We start from the raw sequence: 23,106 nt of genomic DNA on the forward strand, positions 1-23,106 counted from the left end.
CACTCGAATTCATGCTACAAGTCTAGGTGTTTGAATTCAACAAGTCATGGGATACCCGGTTGCCCTTGATTGAATTCTCATACAATAACAACTATCGCACAAGCATCAAGATTTCTCCTTTCAAAACTCTTTATGGTCATAAATACAGATCACTCGTCAGTTTTCACACGGAACTAGAAAACTATTCGCGAGACGACAGAGAAGATAATCCGAATCAGAACTCGACTTCAAGCATCGTGAGACCGACAGAAGAGCTATGCTGACAAGTGGCGTAAGCCATTAGGATGTCAAGTCGGGGATCGAGTGTTGTTAAAGGAATCTCCTTGGGAAGGAATGATTTGCTTTTGGAAATGAGAAAACTAAACCCACGATACATCGGATTGTGTGATATTCTTGCTCGGATTGATCCAAAGGCTTATAAACTGCAGCTGACTGTAGAAACTCAGCAACGTACACCCTGTGTTCAGCATACCGAATCTGAAAAAGTGCCTATCAGGCAAAACTCTTATCAATCCTTTAGAAAGAGGTCGAAATAAACAAGAATCTCCTGTTCGTCGAAGAACCAGTCGATGTATTGGATAAGGAAGTAGAGAGTACAAAACAATCCCGCATTCCGATTATGAAGGTTCGATGGAGCGCCAAGTGTAGATCGGAATTCACAAGTGAACGTGAAGACTAGATTAAGCAGAAGTGCCCTCACCTATTCTATCATTCATGAACCTACCTTTCGAAAGAATTTTGGGACGAAATTCCCTCTAACGGGGGGATGATGTCACAACTAGCATTTTTGCTAGGAAATTCTACTCTCATGCAATCATTCACCTAGTGTAATAACTTGTACTCTAAGTGAATACTATACTTCATTCTCATTCATATATTTCATATGTTCAAATAATGGTTGGAAACCCTAGAAATCCCGACTCAAGTTCATTATGGACTAGAATTCTCTTATTGGACCTAAGGGACCAATAAATTATCAATTCATCAATCTATAACATTTTGGGCCATTTGGGCCTAGAATGATTCATTCTACCTCTATTGGGCCTTATTGGGCCATAACAACTCCAATTAACCTTAATGGACCATAAAACCCATTCTTTTATACTTTTGGGCCGTGCACTACCTTAAAGGCCCAATGGGCCAAAAAATATTACTTGGGACTCTTAATTTTGGACTAAGTCAAGATAGGGCCCAAACTTATCTCTATTCCTTAGCCCATTTTCGGCCCAAACAAAAAAAAAAAAAAAAAGGGGAAAATATTAATGGGAGAATGCATGGGTTAAACACTTCACAACACATAATTGTATCACATACTTCCATGAAGACTATTACCCACCATGCAAACTTATCAAGTATCTCTCTTCTCTTCTCCTCTCTATTTACAGCCAAACACTCATCCGACCATCCTCATTTTTCTTTTAAACACTCTCATACACTCTCAAGAACATCCTTTCCTTCCATCCAAAATTTTGAAGATTTAGGGTGTTTTCAAGAGGATTCTTCACCAAAATCATCATCCTTGGTAAGTTAATGCTTAGATCCATGGTCTAGTCTCTTGATTACTTCAAAAATCTTCTCTTAACTCATGCAATTTCGTGATCTTGCATCTTAGAACCCATCTAAGCTCAAAAACCTCTCAAGAATATGTTAAGAAACTTGAAGTGTATCACTAGGATCTTCATATGAAACATGAGAAAAGTATGTTTTATCTCATATAATACATTTAAACTTGTAGATCTGGGATTTTTATACTTTATATAACAAAAATGAGTGTTGGGTTCAAAGATCTGTAAACTAAACTCACAAAACAGCCCTTGACAGAAACATTTTGGTCCATTATCGGACTGTTTTGACCCTCCCAATGGAAGTATTTTTCAAAACTGTTTTACATGGATAAATTTCAGATTTATACCTTTAAAATGACTAATCTCACGTTTTCATACGATTTTTCTACAATGTTTCGCAAATTTTCCAAAACTGCCTATCATATTTGAAATGATTTCGGACCAACCTGTGAAGATGAGTAATTTCACACTAGTTTGAGGCAAGAAAAAATTATGAGAAAAATTGTGAACAAAGTAGACAAAATTTCCAAACTTCCAAAACTTACGGATCCCGATTTCGACTTACGGTGAATTTTCTACAAATTTTCCAAAAACTAGGTCAGAAAAGCCCAAAACCAGAAAAATGTGCATTTTCACAAAAATCAAGCCAAAATGATATTTTTGACAAAAATGAGTTTATAAATGTTATTTTTACCACAAACTAGCCATCAACACAAGTTTTGAACAAAAATGGAGACTAAAGTGTTATTCTTACAAAATTGGGCTTTAATCGCAAATTTTTAGCTTATTGGGCCAAGAACGTTATTTTTAGAAAAAGTGGGCTTTAGATATCAATTATGTAAATAATCAAGCTAAAATAAACAAAACAATAACAAACGGGTTAAAAACGATATTCATATCCTTATTGGGCCTGGAAATAATATACATGTTTAGTGGGTCTTAGTGTCCTTTTACATGTATATTGGGCTCGGGATAGATACTCATATCCTTATTGGGCCTGGAAATAATATATATGTTTAGTGGGCCTTAGTGTCCTTTTACATGTATATTGGGCTTAGGATAGACGTTCACATTGCTTTTGAGCTTGGAAATAATAGAAACGTATAGTGGGCCTTAGTGGTCCATTTACATGTTTATTGGGCCTGGGAATGGGTTTTATATGCGTTCTTCTTTTTATGCTAGTTTAGTGAATACTTGAGCTAAAACCAATGATAAACCAACAAATGGATTTAATTTGATCATTTTTTATGTGTGAGAGGTCCTATATATGTTTATTGGGCCTCATTGACCCATTAACATGTGCGACGGACCTTGGATATTATTTATGTGCCATTTGGACCTGTAAATACTTTACATGTGAAATGGGCCTTATTTGTCCTTTCATATATATTTCGGGCCCATGTTATATAATTTCATTCCAATTGGGTCTTGAATGATTTACATGTTTAGCGATGCCTTAGTGGTTCACTTACATGGATCATTGGGCCTGGAAAGAGTTTATACCTTTTTCTTCGCGTAAATTCGGTTAAGGATCTAGTGAGTTTTTGTCGGTTGGCACCTATTTAGTGTACGATCGTAGTCTGTAGTTATAACCAGAGTCTCTTGGAGGGAGAACGGGGATTTGTGTATAGATCTATACGGGGATGACACCTCACACCTCAGCTGTTCACTACAGTTAGACTAACTCAGTCTAGGGTGATGAAAACCTTATAATCAAAGTCAAAAACGGCATTCAACAATGCCAAGAGAGGTGAAATTGTCATTATTTAGTATGGTTATGACGACTCGCTTAGAGGAATTAACGTTATGAAGTTTACGAAAGACCACTTTTTTTACAGGCAACATCGGGTTGTCTAGGAACATTCTCTTTACATGCTCTTACATTCTCTCTACATTCTCTTTACCTTTTTAGTCAAATAAACAATAACATACATGCATTAATACAAGATCTAACACAAACACACTAAACAGTTTTCAGAAAATATCGGATTTTCTGGTGGTTTTCAAAGTTATACAAATCATTTTCACAAACATGCTTATGAACTCACCAACATTTTTATGTTGACCGTTTTCAAAATAACTTGTATTCTCACGAAACCGTTGAAGCAGGATGAACGAAACAAACTAATGGATATTGTGTGATATTTTGTTTCATCATACTGTTACTATTTTGGCATGTAATAATCAAACACAATACTCGATGTAAACAATGAATGTTGTTATATTACATGTGTGATGATGATGATGATGTTATGTTTCAATTATATTCACTGTAATGATATTTCAAGATGAAGTCACGCACAACCCCCGGACGTTTCCGTCGTCTGGTTCGGTGGTGTGACACCATTGCACTGATGAACAAGTATATAACCCAGACTTATTATCGGATTCTCAACTTTTCGTATCCTCAATTGAAGTTTCCTCTACACGTACATAATTACATAACCATAATAATAATTAATATTTTGATGATGATTATGATGATGATGATGATGATGATAATAATAATAATAATAATAATAATAATAATAATAATAATAGTTATTATTATTATTATTATTATTATTATTATTATTATTATTATTTTTATTATTATTATTATTATTATTATTATTATTATTATTATTATTATTATTATTATTATTATTATTATTATATATATATATATATATATATATATATATATAGGGAACTGATTCGTACACAATAAATTTTTTCCATACACAACAATTTATGATTTAAATTGTTGTATTGTACAACTCTAATAAGCATAAAATGTTGTGTACGGATAAAACTATTGTGTACTAATCACTTCCCATATATATATATATATATATATATATATATATATATATATATATATATATATATATATATATATATATATATATATATATATATATTAAAAAAGTCTAGAGTTAGGTATAGTAAATTTGTATGTTTTTTTTGTCAACTTTGACCTTCATTCTTTAGCTATTTTGACATTTTTGGTCCTTACATTTAAGATTTTTTAATTTTTAGGAACCTTTTAATATTCAATGTTTGGCCACAAAAATTTAAGGAATTTACAACTTTGGTCATTTTTCTAAAAACTTGTTAATTCCAACCCATTTAATTATTTAGCAATTTTGTATTTTTGGTTTTTGCAGTCAAAACTTTTATATTTATTCATAAAAAAAACTCAAAAAATGGCCCACGGCAAAGCCCGGGTAGAGAAGTTCAAACTTATGAACAGTTAACATCAAGGTTTTTTGATTGTTTTAGTCATTCTACTTTCTTTGTTCCTCTTTTTCTTCTTTTGGTATATTTATATTTATTGGTCCTTATATTTATTTTTTTTGTTTTTTCCTACCCCTTGCATTTTCTACCGTCTATCATTTTGTTATTTTGGTATATTTTTTCTATATTGGTTATCATATTTAATTTTTTTTTTAGTTTTTTCCTGCCTTCTATCTATCTCTCTGTGAAAATTAGGGGTGAAATTAACTCACCTGCACCTTTTAACAAAAACGATACTCAAATCAGACGCACACAGGTCATGCGGAGAATGGGCAACATATGTAGTTATTATTATTATTATTATTATTATTATTATTATTATTATTATTATTATTATTATTATTATTATTATTATTATAATAATAATATTAAAGTTGTGCACCCTTAGGAACACAAAAGTTCCCACCTGCATCTTTTAACAAAAACGACACTCAAATCAGACGCACACAGATCATGCGGAGAATGGGCAACATATGTAGTTATTATTATTATTATTATTATTATTATATTAAAGTTGTGCACCCTTAGGAACAGTAAACTGCCTAAGGGGTTGGCAAAATTGGTTCATAAGTTTTCATATTATTAGTGGTTCAGATTTTTGGCACTAAAGTTTGTTATATTGGCAATTTACTCCCCTAAATTATTAACAGCGTAAAGATAAAGATGAGCGTCGATACGTGTCATTCCATGTCTCCCCCGGGTTCTGCCTCGCTTCTTGTGCTTCCCACCATTTCTCTTCTAGATTTCTCCATTTCTGAACGATACACAACCACAACACCTCCGACTCATTTCAGATTGTTCACAAGGGATCATTCCAATGTTTTTGTTTTCAGCCGCTGTCTTCTACACCGCCTCAAAGTCATCAACAGCTTCGACGTTTTCAGTTTTTTTTCCTCCACTCAGTCGGTCAGTCTCTGCCATCGACGATTATTTCCTGCCACAACGACCTCACCGTAATTGATTACTAGGAAACAAGCACAATAAAGTTAAGCAAATGCCTCTCAAGACAAAACAAAAACTGGGAAGATATCGAAGGTGAATCGATGACATAAATGGATTCTTTAATAGAGATTGTGTAACCTTTACTTTTTGTTTATGATTTCTGCGATTTCTTATATTCATTTCATATGTCTCTTTTTAAAAAGATTTCGTAAAATTTTCAGCCTCCTAACGCTTCGATTTTTGATGATTTTTGCTTATCAGTTGTTCGACGAAATGTCTACAAGAAAAGGGTTCACATATTAGCCCCGAAGTAGAGGGTTTGATCGCCATGTTGATCTATGGGATACACACACAAAAGAGCACATCCAAGTGCTATTTCCAAACTCCAAAGGTAATTGCTTCCAAAATGAAGTTGATTTCTTGTGTTTCTTTGTTCTTTCTTTTAAAAGTGTGTATTTTTCACAGGCTTTTCCAAGGCATAAAGGACTTGTGTCCTGTTTGACATTCAGGTAAGGGATTTTATGGGATATCAGCCCCTAACCGAAGGGTTTGATTGACATGTTGATCTATGGGATACACATACAAAGAGAGCATATCCAGGTGCTACTTCCAAACTCCAAAGGTAATTTCTTCCAAAATGATGTTGATTTCTTGTGTTGTTTCTCTATTCTTTCTTTTAAAAGTGTGGATTTTTCACAAGATTTTCCAGGGCATAAAGGACCTATGCCCTGTTTGACATTATGTGTCCTATTTGACATTTAGATTTGTTTTTTGGTTCATATGATACAACAACCAAGATATGGAATGCATAAGACAAATCTTACATAACTACATTATTTGGTAATCAAAGCGATGTTTTAACTATTGATTGGTTAAGAAAAGAACGCTTGTTGACTGTTACCCATATAATGCACTTGTGGAATATATTGTATTTTGATTATCTACACAGTTATATAATTGTGTTTTCAATTTTTTTTTTTTTGCATTTAACCTAATAGACATCGTGTGGATATGTGGATACAGATTCCTGAGGAGTCACAACTACTATTTAGGCCTTCTGTATCATCATTGGAGTGCTGCTATTTATCAGGATCAGATGATGGTAGTGTTGAGCAGGGATCAGATGATGGTGGTATTGAGCATTGGAGTGTTTTTCAAAAATCATTAATGTGTATACTCATTTATGGGATTGTGGGATATCCCTATCTTAATAAAGAATATGTCACTGATCCAAAAATCACACGATATTAGGAACAAAATCAAATCGGTGATCCATAAATCACAATCGACAAAAACAAGTTGCAACCTCCATCCATACTTTTCAGTTTTGCATCTGAGGAATTTAATTGATTTCGTTTTTAGGGGTGTTATGAATTTATTTTGGTATATGGATTCTCCTTCGTTTATTACTCTTTATGTGGACATTTTCTTTCACAGATCTGGCAAGTCATCTATTCCATAATCATGGGTCTAACAAAATGCCATGGCATCAAGGTATTACATTTTATCTCTGAGAATGGTTCCTTATCATATATTTATGAAAACATGTATATCATATATGTTTAATGTTTAATACATAAAGATATGACCACTGGCTCATTTAGGTTTGAACAAAGAAGTAGTCCTTTGGTTATGAACAAGCTTATGCCTTAAAACATCTTAAAAAGGCAGAATGATTCAGAGGCTATATTTTTTTTTACTTAATCATCTTAATAAGCTAAGCACTTAGCCAGTGCTTGGGATCACTTATTTAAGATACTTATTAGTGGCCATAAGGTGATTTAGGTCTATTACACAAATATGACTGCAATTCAAATACATATAAAGACACATGCATATCTTCTTTCATGGGGGGTTTAGAGGGAGGGCAAAGTGGGCAGCTGCACAGGGCCTAATTTTTTTGATTATATATTTTTATTTAAAAATACAAAATTATAATAAAGATAAGGGCCCTTTTTTTCTTGTTCGTTCTGGGCCTTTAAGAATATTTCATTTTTCAGGACCAGCCCTCTCTTCTTTTCTAAAATTGATGTCTTTAATTTCTCACATGTATAAAAATCATGAAGTTTGTACATTAATGTATTCGGATCTGTTGAGAATCTGAAAGTTTTTTTGTAATCTATAATACAAGCTCAAAATTCATTATCCCAATTACTCTCTGCAGGGAATTCATTGTCTCTAAATTCATAATTTGGATTTTGTTTATTTTTATTTATTTTTACTTATTTTGTTTTTGTAGTTTGTTGCACCAAACAAATGATATACCTTTGTGGGCTCTTGATATATAAATAATCATAGAATTACTTTACCATTTTAAAAGTTTTCTCACATATTTAATTTATTCTTTAATTACCAATACAGGTTTATATATATCATGACAGATAATTTAACTTTAAAAATTATGTCAAAGATACTTGAAGAAAACATTTAAAAGTGATTGTGGGAATCAGGTAATCAGTTATACACTTATTGCTCTTATTTTATTATTTTTTCATTTATTTGTATGACTTTAATATCTTTGGCTATGTTTGAAGAAACTTTCAATCCCGTTGTTATGGTACATTAGTCCTCTACTTGGTGTTTATGGTTTGAAGCTCCAAATATTATTCAGCTTCTTCTCTAGGGTGCATGCATAGTAATAAATTTCTTTGTAACGTCAAAAATTTTAAACAAATTTAAACCTTTAAAGACATGTCAACTTCATCAAAATATTATAAATTTTGTTTTCAAACATTGATTATCAGAGTCTTTTCCCAAAAACATAACATAGTAGGAGGAGTTGTACGATCACGCCTTGGCCTTGCCGTGATCCCCTGAGGTACCTGAAACCGTAAACTGAAACTATAAGCCCGAAAGCTTAGTGAGTCACCCTAAAATACCAATACACATACAGTCCACATAGCAATATCAACATTAGCATATCATATCAATCAAAACATAACAGCATACACTGGGTCCCCATCTTTACAAGCTGGACTACCCCCAGACCCTCAGTATGAGTCTGGAAACCTACCGGGCCCTCAGATCGTATCTGGAATGCCATCGAGCCCCCAGCACGGGTCTGGAATGCCTACCGGGCTCTCAGCTCGTATCTAGAATACTCTCGAGTCCTCAGTATGAGTCTGGAATGCTTACCGGGCCCTTAGCTCATATCTGGAATACTCTAGGGTTTGTTGGCTACCACACGGAGCAGTACAACCTCAACCCATCCCACATAACTATGGGTGTAAACGATCCGAGTCGAGTCGAATACTACCAAGCTCGAAACTCGGCTCGATTAAAATACTCGAGCTCGAAACTCGGCTCAAACTCGACTCGAGCCTTGATTTTTAGCTCGAGCTCGGGCTCGTGAAATACTTGAAAGTCTCAAGCTCGGCTCGACTAATATTTTAAATAAATCAAAATCACTAAATTGAGTAAGAAATATTAAACATTCCACATGTAAATGTCCAAACTACCAAAAAAACCACTATTAATCACCGAATATCAATATAACATCAACCATATATGTCATAAATGAATAATTATAAAGAAATGACATATATCTTATAAATGAACATTAATAAAGAAATGACATATATGTAAATTACACTAAGCTTGACTAAGCTTACGAGCCTTATGAGCTCAGTATTTTTGTACTCGAGCTCGACTCAATAAAGTACTCGAGTAGCTCGAGCTCGAGCTCGGCTCGATTAAGGCCGAGTCGATTTTGAGTATTTTCCGAGTCGGTCTCGAGTTTTCTCGCAAGTTGTCTTGTCTCACTTACACCCCTACACATAGCATGTCTTGTCTCATAAGTGATCAATTCTGAGACTTTATGTTTCTAGAGCTTAGAGAGGGTTCAGATCTGAAGTTACAACTTCAGATCCAACTCATTGTTCAACTTATTAACCCTTAAGACCCATAGAAAACCCTAGAACTTCATAAAAAGGAAAACTCACAGAAGAGATGGTAATTTAGGATACCTCTAGAAGATGACAACTAAATATAGTGTTGATTTCCCCACCTTACTTGCTCCAACCTTCTCTTCCTTCAGGCCTTCTCCTTCAAAATCCTCACATCAAGCCTCACACACTCAATAAAGTACACACACTTGAATCAGAGACTCTCTAAGACTGTAAAGAGACCCAAGGGAGGCTAAGACTCCTTTAAATAGGGACACAAACCCCGGGAATTAAGGTTTCACTTGCCGGCTCCTACTCGCTGAGTCCCACTAGTGGACTCGCCGAGTCAGTCACTTAAGTTGCGATCCAATCCCGCTGCTACTCGACGAGTAGGGCAAACGACTCATCGAGTATGGCCAAAACCAAGAAACTATAATTGAATAATACCTGAGAATCGGGGCGTTACAAGTCTCCCCAACTTGAACTAGACTTCGTCCTTGTAGTCCGCTAGAATAAACAATCTCGGGTAGTGCTCGCGCATCTCCACCTCCGGCTCCCATGTCCACTTGGATCCCCTCTGATGTTCCCAATGTACCTTTACTAAAGGTATTTCTTTGTTCCAAAGAATCTTCGTCTTTCTTTCAAAAATGGCCACAGGCTTCTCCACATAGTTCAGGCGCTCGTCGATCTGAAGATCATCCAATGATACCACAGACTCTTGGTCCGTAATGCACTTTCGCAATTACGATACGTGAAAAGTATTGTGGATTCGACTAAGCTCTTCCGGAAGCTCTAGTCTATAAGCCACCTTGAAAACCCTTGCGATGATCCTGAATGGCCCAATGTATCGAGGGACCAATTTTCCCCTTTTCCTGAAACATATCACACCCTTCCAGGGTGGGACCTTCAGAAGTACCATGTCGCCTGTTTGGAATTCCAATTCAGATAGGCGTCTGTCGGCGTAACCTTTCTGCCGACTCTGAGTTGTCTGCAATCTTTGTATGATCTGTTGAATCTTCTCGGTTGTCTACAAAACCACCTCCATCCGGCCCATTACCCTGTGACCCATCCCCCCCCCCCCCCCCCCCGCAACAAATCGGGGTGCAACATCTCTGTCCGTACAACAGCTCGAATGGCGGGGCGCCAAGGCTCGAATGATAGTTGTTGTTGTAGGCGAACTCTGCAAGCGGTAAGTGAGAATCCCAGCTCCCACCGAAGCCGATGGCACACGCACTCAGCATGTCCTCGAGGGTCTGAATAGTCCGCTCGCTCTGGCCGTCTGTCTGAGGCTGGAATGCTGTGCTAAAGTGCAACCGCGTGCCCAGTTCCTCGTGAAACTTATGCTAGAAACGGTAGGTAAACCTGACATCCCTATCCGAGACAATGGAAATGGGAATCCCATGGTGAGACATGATCTTGCAAACATACACCTCGCCAACTTCGCGGCTGACGAACTCTCCCGTATGGCCAAGAAATGGGCACTCTTGGTCAATCGGTCCACGATGACCCAAATGGCATTGAACCCCTTCACCGTCTTTGGCAGCTTGGTGATAAAGTCCATCGTGGTCTGCTCCCACTTCCACATGGGAATCTCCAGGGGCTGCAGCTTGCCATGCGGCCTCTGATGTTCTGCCTTGACCATCCTGCAGGTCAAGCACCTCTCGACATACCAAGCGATCTCGTGCTTCATACTCGACCACCAATAGCTCAAACTCAAATCCCGGTACATCTTGGTGGCCCCCGGGTGGATGGAGAAGTAAGACTTATGAGCCTCTTCCATAACCATATGCCTGATCTCGCCAGACATTGGAACCCAAACCCGACTATACTTGGTCAGTAATCCCCGACTATCCTGCACGAACCTGGTGTTTTCACCCTTTATCCTTTCCCTCTTCAAATTTTCTGGTCGTATGCCCTCTATCTGGGCATACCTGATCAAGCTAAAAAGTGGGGAGTCCACAACTATTTTCATACATATTGCAGGAGTGGAAAACCCCACCGACTTGTGGCTCAAAGCATCCGCAACCACATTCGCCTTACCAGGGTGTTAAAGGATCTCGCAATCGTTATCCTTGACTATATCGAGCCACCTACGCTGCCTCATGTTTAGGCTCGGCTGATCCATGATGTGTCTCAAGCTCTTGTGATCCGTGTAAATGGTACAGCGGACCCCATAAAGGTAATGTCTCCATATCTTGAGGGCGAACACCACCGCCCCCAACTCCAAATCGTGCGTAGGGTATCGAGTCTCATGCGGTTTCAGCTGCTGCGATGCGTACGCTATCACTCATCCCCTCTGCATGAGAACCGCCCCTAACCCTGTGATGGAGGCATCAGAGAACACCACAAAATCCTCAACTCCCTCCGGAAGTGTCAGGATTGGCGCCTCATACAAACGCTGGTGGAGGGTCTCAAGCGCTCCCTACTGTTCGGGACCCCACCGAAAATTTACCCCTTTCATCGTGAGGCGAGTGAGGGGTACTACAATCTTAGAGAAATCCCGTATAAATCTCCAATAGTATCCTTCCAGTCCCAAAAAGCTCCTAATATGCGAGGGGGATTTCGGGACCTCCCACTGCATAACCGCCTCGATCTTGGCCGGATCGACCAAAATCCCCTCTTGGTTAACGAGATGTCCGAGGAAATGGACCTCTCGCAACCAAAACTCACACTTCAAGAACTTGGTGTACATTCGTTCCCACCTCAGTACCCCCAACAGCTCTCGCAGATGCTCCACATGCTACTCGGGGGTCTTGGAATACACCAAGATATCATCTATAAACACTATGATGGAGCGGTCGAGCATCGGTCTGCAGACCTGATTCATCAGGTCCATAAACATTGCTTGCACGTTGGTGAGCCCAAACGGCATCACCACGAACTCGTAATATCCATAACAAGTTCGAAATGTGGTCTTCTCCACGTACTCCTCCCTAACCCTGACCTGGTGGTATCCGGACCTCAAATCGATTTTGGAAAACCAAGATGCGCCTTGCAGCAGATCAAAGAGGTCGTCTATCCTCGGGATGGATAACGGTTCTTCACCGTTAGCTTGTTTAACTCCCAGTAATAAATGCACATCCGGTGTGAGCCGTCCTTCTTCCGGACGAAAAGAATCGGCGCTCCGCATGGAGAGCTGCTAGGTCGAATAAACTGCTTGCCCAGCAGTTCTTGTAGCTATGACGATAGTTCCTGCATTTCAGGCGGCGCCAATCGGTATGGCGCCTTAGCGATAGGGGCCGCACCTGGAACCAGGTCGATCTTGAACTCGACCTGCCTCTCCAGAGGTAACCTAGAAACTCCTCCGAAAACACATCTGCGAACTCCCTGACCACTAGTACATCGGAGACCGAAATCTGGTCCCTGAATCGCGTATCTACCACGTATGCTAGATAACCCATACACCCATGCTGAATGTACTGCCGAGCCCTGGCAGCTGAGCAAAATCCTGAACCTACTCTGGTGCCCTCACCATATATAACCAGTTCTCCCCCACTTGGGGTTCAAACCACCACTCGCTGACCCTCACAATCAATCATAGCAACGAACCTACTGAGCCAATCCATGCCTACAATCATGCACACGTCCCCCATGGGAATCGGAATCAAGTCTATCGGAAAAGACACCCCGAAAATCTCCAAGTCACATCCTCGATAAACTGAAGAAGCAGAAACCCCATGTTCGTTAGCGATGGACAATCGCAACGGACACTCTAACTCGCCCATAGGCGTACCAAACTCCCCACTAAAAGATTGAGACACGAAAGACCGACTCGCCCCCGAGTCAAATAAGACCAAAGCAGGCAAAGAATTCACCAAAAACGTACCTAATTAAAGGTACAACAGATAAGCATATTAATGATAAATAAAACAAGGTGAGGATAGAAACATACCAGCAACCACATCTGGTGCTGCTCTGGCCTCCTCCGTCGTAAGCTGGAAAGCACAACGCTGAGCCTTCGGAGGCTCTGCCCTGTCTGATCTCCCATATGTGATTCTAAAGGTAGCCAGTGCTGCAGCCTGCACCGGCTTGACGGTAAGTAATGGATAGTTGGCCTTCATGTGGACAATCTGGTTGCAGTGATAAAATAACCTCATACCCTGAATTGTGGCAGTCTGGCGACAATCCTTCGCGTAATGCCCCTCCTTGCCACATTTATGGCACCCACTACCAGCCCGACATACCCCAGAATGACCCTTGCCACACTTCCCACAAGTGCGGCCCTGTTGACCCCCAGTTCTAGCATTGGCAGTCTTAGGCTGCTTCGGCGCCGGCTATGACAGTACCGGGGCCAACCGCTGCTCCCTCAGCTGCAGCTCAATCTCCAACTCCTGCTGCCTGGCGGCCTCCTGTAACTCTAGAAGAGTATCACATCGTTGGGTACATACGAACTATTGGATATCAGTCTTGAGCATACTCAGATAATGGGTCATCTGAGACTGCTCGGAAGCAAACTCTAGGTAGAACATCGCTTTCTTAGTGAACATACAGGTGATCTCCGTCACCGACTCTCCATCCTGTATCAAACTCAGAAACTCCTGTGCCAAACGTTCCCGCTCAACCCGCGGGATGTAACGAGTGCAGAACATATCCCTGAACTGCCCCCAAGTAACAGCAGCTCTCTGATCATCAGTATAAGCCCCAATTGCAAGTCTCCACCAATGCTTGGCTCCGGACCTAAGCACGTTAAGAGCACACCTGACCTTTTGGTCAGTAGGACATGAGCAGGTGAAGAAACACCCCTCCACATCTGAAATCTATCTCATATCCTTGATGGGATCTCGTGTCCCATCAAAAGTAGGGGGCTTCGTGTTGTCAAAGTCCTGGTACTGAAAACCCCTACCAACTCCTCCCCCTGTCATAGTTACAGCTGATGCAGCTGTTGTGGCAGCTGTCTCTACGAGGGCTGTGTAACGCTCATCGAAATACTCCACCATGATGGTCTTAATTGACCCGAACATTTCCGGCAATTCGGCCAGGAACAACGCAGCAACCTCGTCATGCAGGATTGCTCGAATCCTATCATCTATCTCATTCGGCCTCATTTGGCTGATCGTCTGGATGCTGTCAGCTCCCCCTGTCCGCCCTCTCCTGATCCCGACCCTGATCCTGACCCGGATCCAGTCACAAAGCGCCTAGTCATCACCATTCTGAAACACAGCTCAAGGTATTAGTTAACTTCATACACAACAACTAGGAACCAAACCCTAACAAAACCATGGGAGTTGTGACTTCCTTGTCACGCGTATGGGTCCTGTACTTTCAGTAGTATGGGCCCATACTTTTGGATTAGTGTCTAAGTCCATAACTATTTTGGTATGTACTTGACCCGATGGTGCATGGTCCTTTTGGGTTGCCTTCACCAAAACAACTTGATAGGATGAATTATGGAGAGAAAGCATTAAATATGATTTATTAATATATTATGAGAATAATATATTAAAGGAGAAATCACATTGTTTAATTAATATTAGTCAAAAATTAATTAGTAATTAGTTTTGTGACTAAAAGAGATTAATTAAACTTAAGGGACTGGAATTGTAATTATAAGATAATTGCAATTTGGGCTATGGATTGTCTTATATTAAGGAGTGGACGAATCCTATGGGGAAACCCATAAGAAATCGTCCAAGGCCTTAAGGAAAGGAGTCTATGGGTTGCTTAGGGCTTAAGCATCCAAATTAGGGTTTCCTTGTTAGATAACCCTAATAGCCTCACTATATATAGAACCCGTATGACCCAAAAAGGTGGCTAAGCATCCTTCTAGGGTTTCACACGGTTTTGGGCAGCCTCCATCCTCTCTCCTCTTCATCCTCTTGCTCTTGGTGTTTGTGAACCATTAGAGGGGTGATATTTGTGACTTTAAGCTTTCTAAAGTCAATACAAGGAGGATTTAGATTGTTATTACTATATAACAATCAAGGTAATGTCTTAAAACCATTCTTATGTTAATATGATTACTTGTATGCTAGAATTATAGTTTATAGTCTTACATAACTTGCATGTACAATAGAAAAACCTAGATCCAAGCATTAGGGTTTATATGAGCATATAGGATGTTCTTATGACCAAAACCCATCAGTGGTATCAGAGCCTAGATTGGTTTCTATTGTATTGATGCTTTGTATGATTGAAAAAATTCGATTTTTGGGTTTCTGTGGGCTGAACTCGCCGAGTTCATGCTGACTCGACGAGTCCATACCTAACTCGGCGAGTCAGTTGGTCAGATGGAGGGAAAACTGGGATTTCTTGCTGTTTTTGCTTAAGGATAGTTGCCTTATCTTATTAGATCAATATAAATCCGATTTTATGATATATTTGACTATATTCTTGATCTAATTAAAGATATTTATCAATTAATAAAATATTTGTTTCCTTATGTGATAATTGATTAATTATTTTGATTAAATTGGTAAATTGTTTTGCAAGAAATCATTAAATAAATCAAATATAGATAATTATGTGATTAAATGTTAATTAAGATTATTTGTTATTTGATCCTTGTTGTTATGAAAAGTTTCATATTTTCCCCTTTAGGTTTTATAGTTTAAATTTGAAGTCAAAAGTTTTGTTGTTTTGAAATTTAAATAGTTAAAACCCTCATGTTTTGAAAAAGGTTTCAAAACTTGCCCTCAAGTTTTGGAATTTAAATTTTGATTAAAAGTTTAATTTTGATGTATATTTAAATTCTAACCCTAATGTTTTTGAAATGTTTCAAAACTTGCCCTCAAGTTTTGGAATTTAAAAGTTGATTAAAAGGTTTAATTATGAATGTTAAATTCTAAAACCCTAGTAATGTTTTGAAAAGTTCAAATCACACCCTTATGGTTTTATTAATTAATTAAGGTGTATAATTAAAAGAGGTTTAATAAATCCATAAAAGTTTAGGTTTACAATTTAATTGAATTAAAAGTATAATTGTTAAATTTGACCACCTAGTATTTTAAAAAGTGTAAAATACACTCTATACTATATATAACATTAAAAGTCTAACATTATATATATATATATATATATATATATATATATATATATATATATATATATATATATATATATATATATATATATATGAGTAAAAGTCAGTCTTACCGTTAGTAGCCCTCATTCACGAAGCTGGTCTATAAGGGGTGTTTAAGGAAATTGCCTATAATATGGCGATTGAATGGGTATCCACTCTTATCCACCGCACTCTTGACTAGTGGAGGGTCGTTAGCCGAACGGGTAGGATAGGATGAAACCTTCCATTATAAGTATAATGAAATACAAAAGTAACTAAATGTTTTCACAAATTCCCAATCTTAGTTACTTAGGCAAAGTGAATTGATGCAATTCCATGAAATTACACTTTGTGCCCTTGCAAATACGTTAGTGGAGCGTGTGTGGTTTACCGGCACACTAAATGGTTCTAAGCAAAGGTAGCAAAGGGTGACTCAATGTTTGTCATAGTTTGGTGGAGCGTGTGTTGTTTACCGGCACATCGAATAGGTGACTGTAACATGTGAGGGCACCATGTAAGTTTGCATGGTTATTCACACCCGTTTTGTGTTCCTCGGCATCCCAGTCACAAACTAGAGGGGCATATTGAGATTTAAAAATGCCATTGAAAGTTCAATGAATCTCAAAGGATCTAGGAGTTGTCATAGATTTAAAACTTAAATTTCTTTTTCGTTTTTCGTGGTGGAAATTAGTGAATCGTCACTCACTTACCTTCAAATTTTCTGCAATTAGGGTTACGGAATCCCTCTCCCGAGTTCTGGAATATTGTGTTGGGTCCTAGCCTTAGTATTTCATTTGGGTGATCTACTAAGGACTCAATCAATCATCTAACTTGAATTTGTTTCTCCCGTTTTGTAGATGTCAAATTTCGACAACTATGGTCTTCCCAAATCCCGTGGAACAAGTATTTCACATGAAGATTGTATTCCACGATTCGATCGAGGAACAAAAAATCATGCTTCACTTCCTCGACCTCCTCCAGTTGTTCTCCCTAACCCCACAAGATCGAAGAATTGAAAGGTTCAATATCACTAAGGCCCTATTGGAAATGAAACATGAAGATGCAAATTCGTGCGCCCACATTCTAGGAATGAAATCACACATCGATAGGTTGATTATGTTGGGTGTGTCATTTCCCGATGAGTTGGCTATGAACTGGGTTCTGCAGTCACTCCCTGAATCATATAATGAGTTCAAAATAAAGTATTATATGATGGATCATGACAATAACCTCATTGACCTAACTTACATGCTCATTGACACTGAATCAGAAATGATTTGGCGAAGCAATGGAGCGTATTTGTTGGGAAAGTCAACCGACCATGCTTCCAAGGATGTTCTAGGAGAACCGACCTGTGTTTGCTGCCAAAAGAAAGGGCGTTGGATACAAGTCTGCCCAAACATCCTGAAGAGTCCAGAACATGGGAGAGTCAAAGTGTATGGCTGCGCTTCAGGCAAAATCCACTATCTAACTCGATTAAGTTCCTATTCGTTGATTCATGATACATAATGTGATAAGATTGCATTTGAATGTTTTGTAGGATCGATGAAAGGAGAGGAAGATTGATGAAATAGATCAAGATGAGTCTAATCACGAAGAAATGGATCTCGATCGCATAAATTTGAAGATCAGATTTTGAGCTTGGATAATTATGATAGAGTTGTTAGAAATTTTCGTTTTGAAATACATAATTTTCAATGGATTTTGCATTGCAAGGACAAATGTTTTCCGCTGCTTTTATAAATAAAATAAATTTTCGTTTGACTTATTTATTTATCTGTTTATTCCCTTGGAATGAAATCGTTATGAAAATTGATGTTTGCATATTTCTACAACGAATGGATATGATTCTTATTTATGGAAATGTCGAGAATTTACCAAATAGGGAGAGTTTCTCATCGCCCAAATTTCAATTGGACGGAAATTTGGAATCACGCAACTTGGTTGCATGATGAATGAGAAATTTCATATTTGGAAACTAGGCTAATTCATTGACAAAGTGTCAAGTGAAGGACTAGGAGATCGAGCACACAAAGTTGTGTGTTGATCAAGTTCACCATAAGAGTAACAAAGATATTCGTCATTATTTACTAAAGGTTTAGTAAAATATGATTATACTTATAAGATTAAGTGTAATTCGGAATTGATTAAAAAGGTTTAAATCAATAGCAAAACGAATAAGAAGAATCAAGTAAGCAGAAAGATAAAAGGTTCTCCATTCTAAGAAGAAAGGAGAGTACCTTTTATGTTTTATGATAGGTATTAATGATTAAGAACCATATCTCAAATGATCCTCTAAGTGAGTCTTAGTACAATTGAATGTCTAAGAAGAGGAATCAAGAATTGAAGAAATGGTTAAATCAAAAAGTCAATCGTACTTCGTTCCAATAACAAATCTTAAAGTTAAGATTGTGGCAATAAGTGACAAGTATTAAGAAGGTTTTTAACATTCATCAAATGTGGAAAGTTGTGATGTCTTGGATAAGACAGAGACCAACTAGGACCATTTTATGAGGTGTTATGTAAAAACTACACTAACTCTTGAATATTTGGTTGTCAAGAAATGTTTAAGATCAAGGAGTCAGTAGGAGTCTTAATGGTCTTGAAAGGTTTCAAGAACAAATCAAATAAACCTTATCGATCATCACTAGCACACGAGTTGAGGTTTACAACCTATCGTGTTGACACTATTTTGTTTTCTATGCCATTCCAATTGAGTTAATTGTGCATATGAGTCCTATGAGTTCTCGTTTGAATGCACAAAGGGCAAGGACCTTGATCAATGGAAAGTACTTTGATAGGCAAAGGAGAACTGCTTAACTACTTGGAAGACATGGTGGGCAGCTGTGCTACCATAAGGCAAGAAATCAAGATTAAAAAAGTTCGATCCATATGAGTTTGAATTTGTCGTAAACTTTGGTTTTAATAAATTCACATGGATAGGAACACATACACCGTTTAAATCTAAGTGTCATAAGATTTCCTCCTTCATGAAACTGATTGTGAGGAAATGCTTTCACTAAGAAAGATTTTAAAAGGATAGTGATTGTAAAATTGCATTCTCAAATTCGATTATGGTTACGGTATCCCTATCCATGATTTGAGTTGTGAGGTTTGGCAATTAGTCTTAATTGTTTAGACACACATATGAACTATCTAAGGCAAAGGTGTATAAGTTCAAGAAGCTTTGATAAAAGATTATCAAAGCACTAAGTATTAGAAACATGGACTTAAGAAATTCAATAGGTATTGTTTTTCTGAAAGTTAAGATGTTTATAAATACATGTCGAAGTTAGTGGGAGCATAAGTGTTATGTTTTATAATAATCATCATGATAGTGGGAGCATAAATGTTATGATTGTATGATTATTAAGAAAGGTATTGCAAGTTGGCAATATTAATTATAGAAAACAAGAGTCATTCTTTGCAAAGTTGTAAGGATGGAATAGTTGTTTTGCTATAATTAAGGGAGAGAATATTATGCTTCATTTCAAATCTAAAGGCTTAGGTTGAGAAATGTTGATAAATTTAGTCAAAGGTACATAGTGTGTTCTTAAAAATTCGATTATGATTACGGCATTCCTCTTCACAATTCGAATTTTGAGAACATAGCAAATAAAACATTATGCATCGTGTCCCATACGCTTCGGGTATAGGATCGATTGCAAATGATTTAATATTTGACCATTCTAAAATTTTCCAAATGTCTAGGATCGGTTTTGACTAAAATAATTAAATAACTATCAAAGGACAATCTAAAGTTCGACGAGGATTGGTTGCTTGTGAGTAGTTGGAAGCATGGTATTGGATGGACCATATCGACATTATTATGAATAGAAAAGATTCTATTAAGAATGAGTTGTCATATGGAAAATATGGAAATGTTTCCATATTGGATGGACCATATCGACATTATTATGAATAGATAAGATTCTATTAAGAATAAGTTGTCATATGGAAATATGGAAACGTGTCCATATTAGGAATTGAATATTGAAAATCTATGTCTAGATTAGAAACATTTATGCAAAAGGATGTTCAAAGGAATGTACTTTGAGTGAGAGACATCATATCTAAGGAATTGTCTTGTAACAATCTCCGATAGAGGACTTTGTAATATCATTGGCAATAGTCTTTGTGACTTTGGTGCAGTGACATTACGAAAGAATCATTGCATAAAATGTTAGAATCTAGCATATTCTATAAGTAGCAAGAATTTGATATTCTTTCATTTATGGAAAAGGATTTGGAGTTGTGAAATGAGAAGGATTGAAAATGTGTTCAATTTGATCTATTTCACAAAGAAAGAACCATAGGTAAACATTGTGTGCATGCTAGGAGCATGGGACAAGTGTAATAATTCAAGTAAGAAGTCGATTACCCGAAACGACAAATAATGAGTAATCAATATGGTGATAAATAAAAGGTGTTTTATTTATGCTCAAAGGTTTGAGGCCATATGGGATTAGTATTATTCTTGTGTTTCACTTTGCATGTTTTGACATCCTAAATAACTTAATTGGCTTAGAACAGTCAAATTATTCGAACGGGCCACAGTCGTTCATATGTTGGAAGTAGATATGAATGAAGACTGTTGTGAATTGGTGTGTGGATTGTCTAAACGAGTATTAGACATAAGTAAATGTTTGTTGCAACGTTCATGAGTGCTTATGAATAAGATTTGAGCATTGGATTAAACCCACACTCACTTGGATCACTCCATGAATTGTATCACGAGTGATTGGTGAGACGATAACATCTTATATCTTGAAACCGAGATGTGTGAGTTGTATCTTGCAAATCGGTTGCACATTCATAATATGTAAACGCACCAGTAACTTGGTGTCATAAAACATATTGTTGTGTGTGATTCGGTGAGTGAGTACAAGCAAGCATTGTATCAAAGTTTATCCGTTCCTTTTATCCAAAGTAAGATAAAAGTGATATCTTTAGGCCCCTCGATGATTTAGTGATGACAAACGTAAATGCTCGGCCGGGCTAGGGCTAATTTGATTTGTTCAATTAGTCAGTCGTCATAAATCGGGAATCAAGAAATAGTACAAAGAGAATGATTTGAAATCATGTCTCATACGATATCTAGAACGGAGGAATATATGATCCCTTATCTAAAGGACACGTGTATCTGACAGGATCAGAGTTGACAACAGCTTTGCAAAGCTACGATTGTAGATCACGATCTGAATTCATACGCATAATAGTTATTAGACTTATCCAAGTGGGAGACTGTTGGATTAGTGTCTAAGTCCATAACTATTTTGGTATGTACTTGACCCGATGGTGCATGGTCCTTTTGGGTTGCCTTCACCAAAGCAACTTGATAGGATGAATTATGGAGAGAAAGGATTAAATATGATTTATTAATATATTATGAGAATAATATATTAAAGGAGAAATCATATTGTTTAATTAATATTAGTCAAGAATTAATTGGTAATTAGTTTTGTGACTAAAAGAGATTAATTAAACTTAAGGGACTGGAATTGTAATTATAAGATAATTTCAATTTGGGCTATGGATTGTCTTATATTAAGGAGTGGATGAATTCTATGGGGAAACCCATAAGAAATCATCCAAGGCCTTAAGGAAAGGAGTGCATGGGTTGCTTAGGGCTTAAGCATCCAAATTAGGGTTTCCTTGTTAGATAACCCTAATAGCCTCACTATATATAGAACCCTTATGATCCAAAAACGTGGCTAAGCATCCTTCTAGGGTTTCACACGGTTTTGGCGGCCTCCATCCTCTCTCCTCTTCATCCTCTTGCTCTTGGTGTTTGTGAATCATTAGAGGAGTGACATTTGTGACTTTAAGCTTTCTAAAGTCAATAAAAGGAGGATTTAGATTGTTATTACTACATAAGAATCAAGGTAATGTCTTAAAACCATTCTTATGTTAATATGATTACTTGTATGCTATAATTAGGGTTTATAGTCTTAGATAACTTGCATGCACAATAGAGAAACCTAGATCCAAGCATTAGGGTGTGTATGAGCACATAGGATGTTCTAATGACCAAAACCCATCACATACTACCTTCCACACCTACCCATATTTGTTCCAAGTATCACCACAACGCCCTAACATTACATATAATCACATCGAGTACTTAAGCCTTTTTCCTAAAGGAAAAGCTAAATGACTCGCAATTGGAGGACTTATCCCAACACCCTACCCACTCACGAAACTTCCACCAACCCTGCAGTGCTAGTGCATGCTAGCCATACATAACGTTGGACCCGATAGACTTTTGAAAATTCAATTCTTCCCTAAGCTCCCAATCAAAGAAGAACAGAAAATAAGGCTAAATCAGACATTCTCAGGCTATAAGGTCTTAATTATGTACAACCGTGATGCATACACTAAATCACTATAGTAATGATGTCAATTTCATGTAAAGGAAACCCTAGGCTAGCAGGCA

This window comes from Lactuca saligna, chromosome 7 (assembly GCF_052625555.1).
Source record: "Lactuca saligna cultivar CGN05327 chromosome 7, ASM5262555v1, whole genome shotgun sequence".
NCBI lineage: Eukaryota > Viridiplantae > Streptophyta > Magnoliopsida > Asterales > Asteraceae > Lactuca > Lactuca saligna.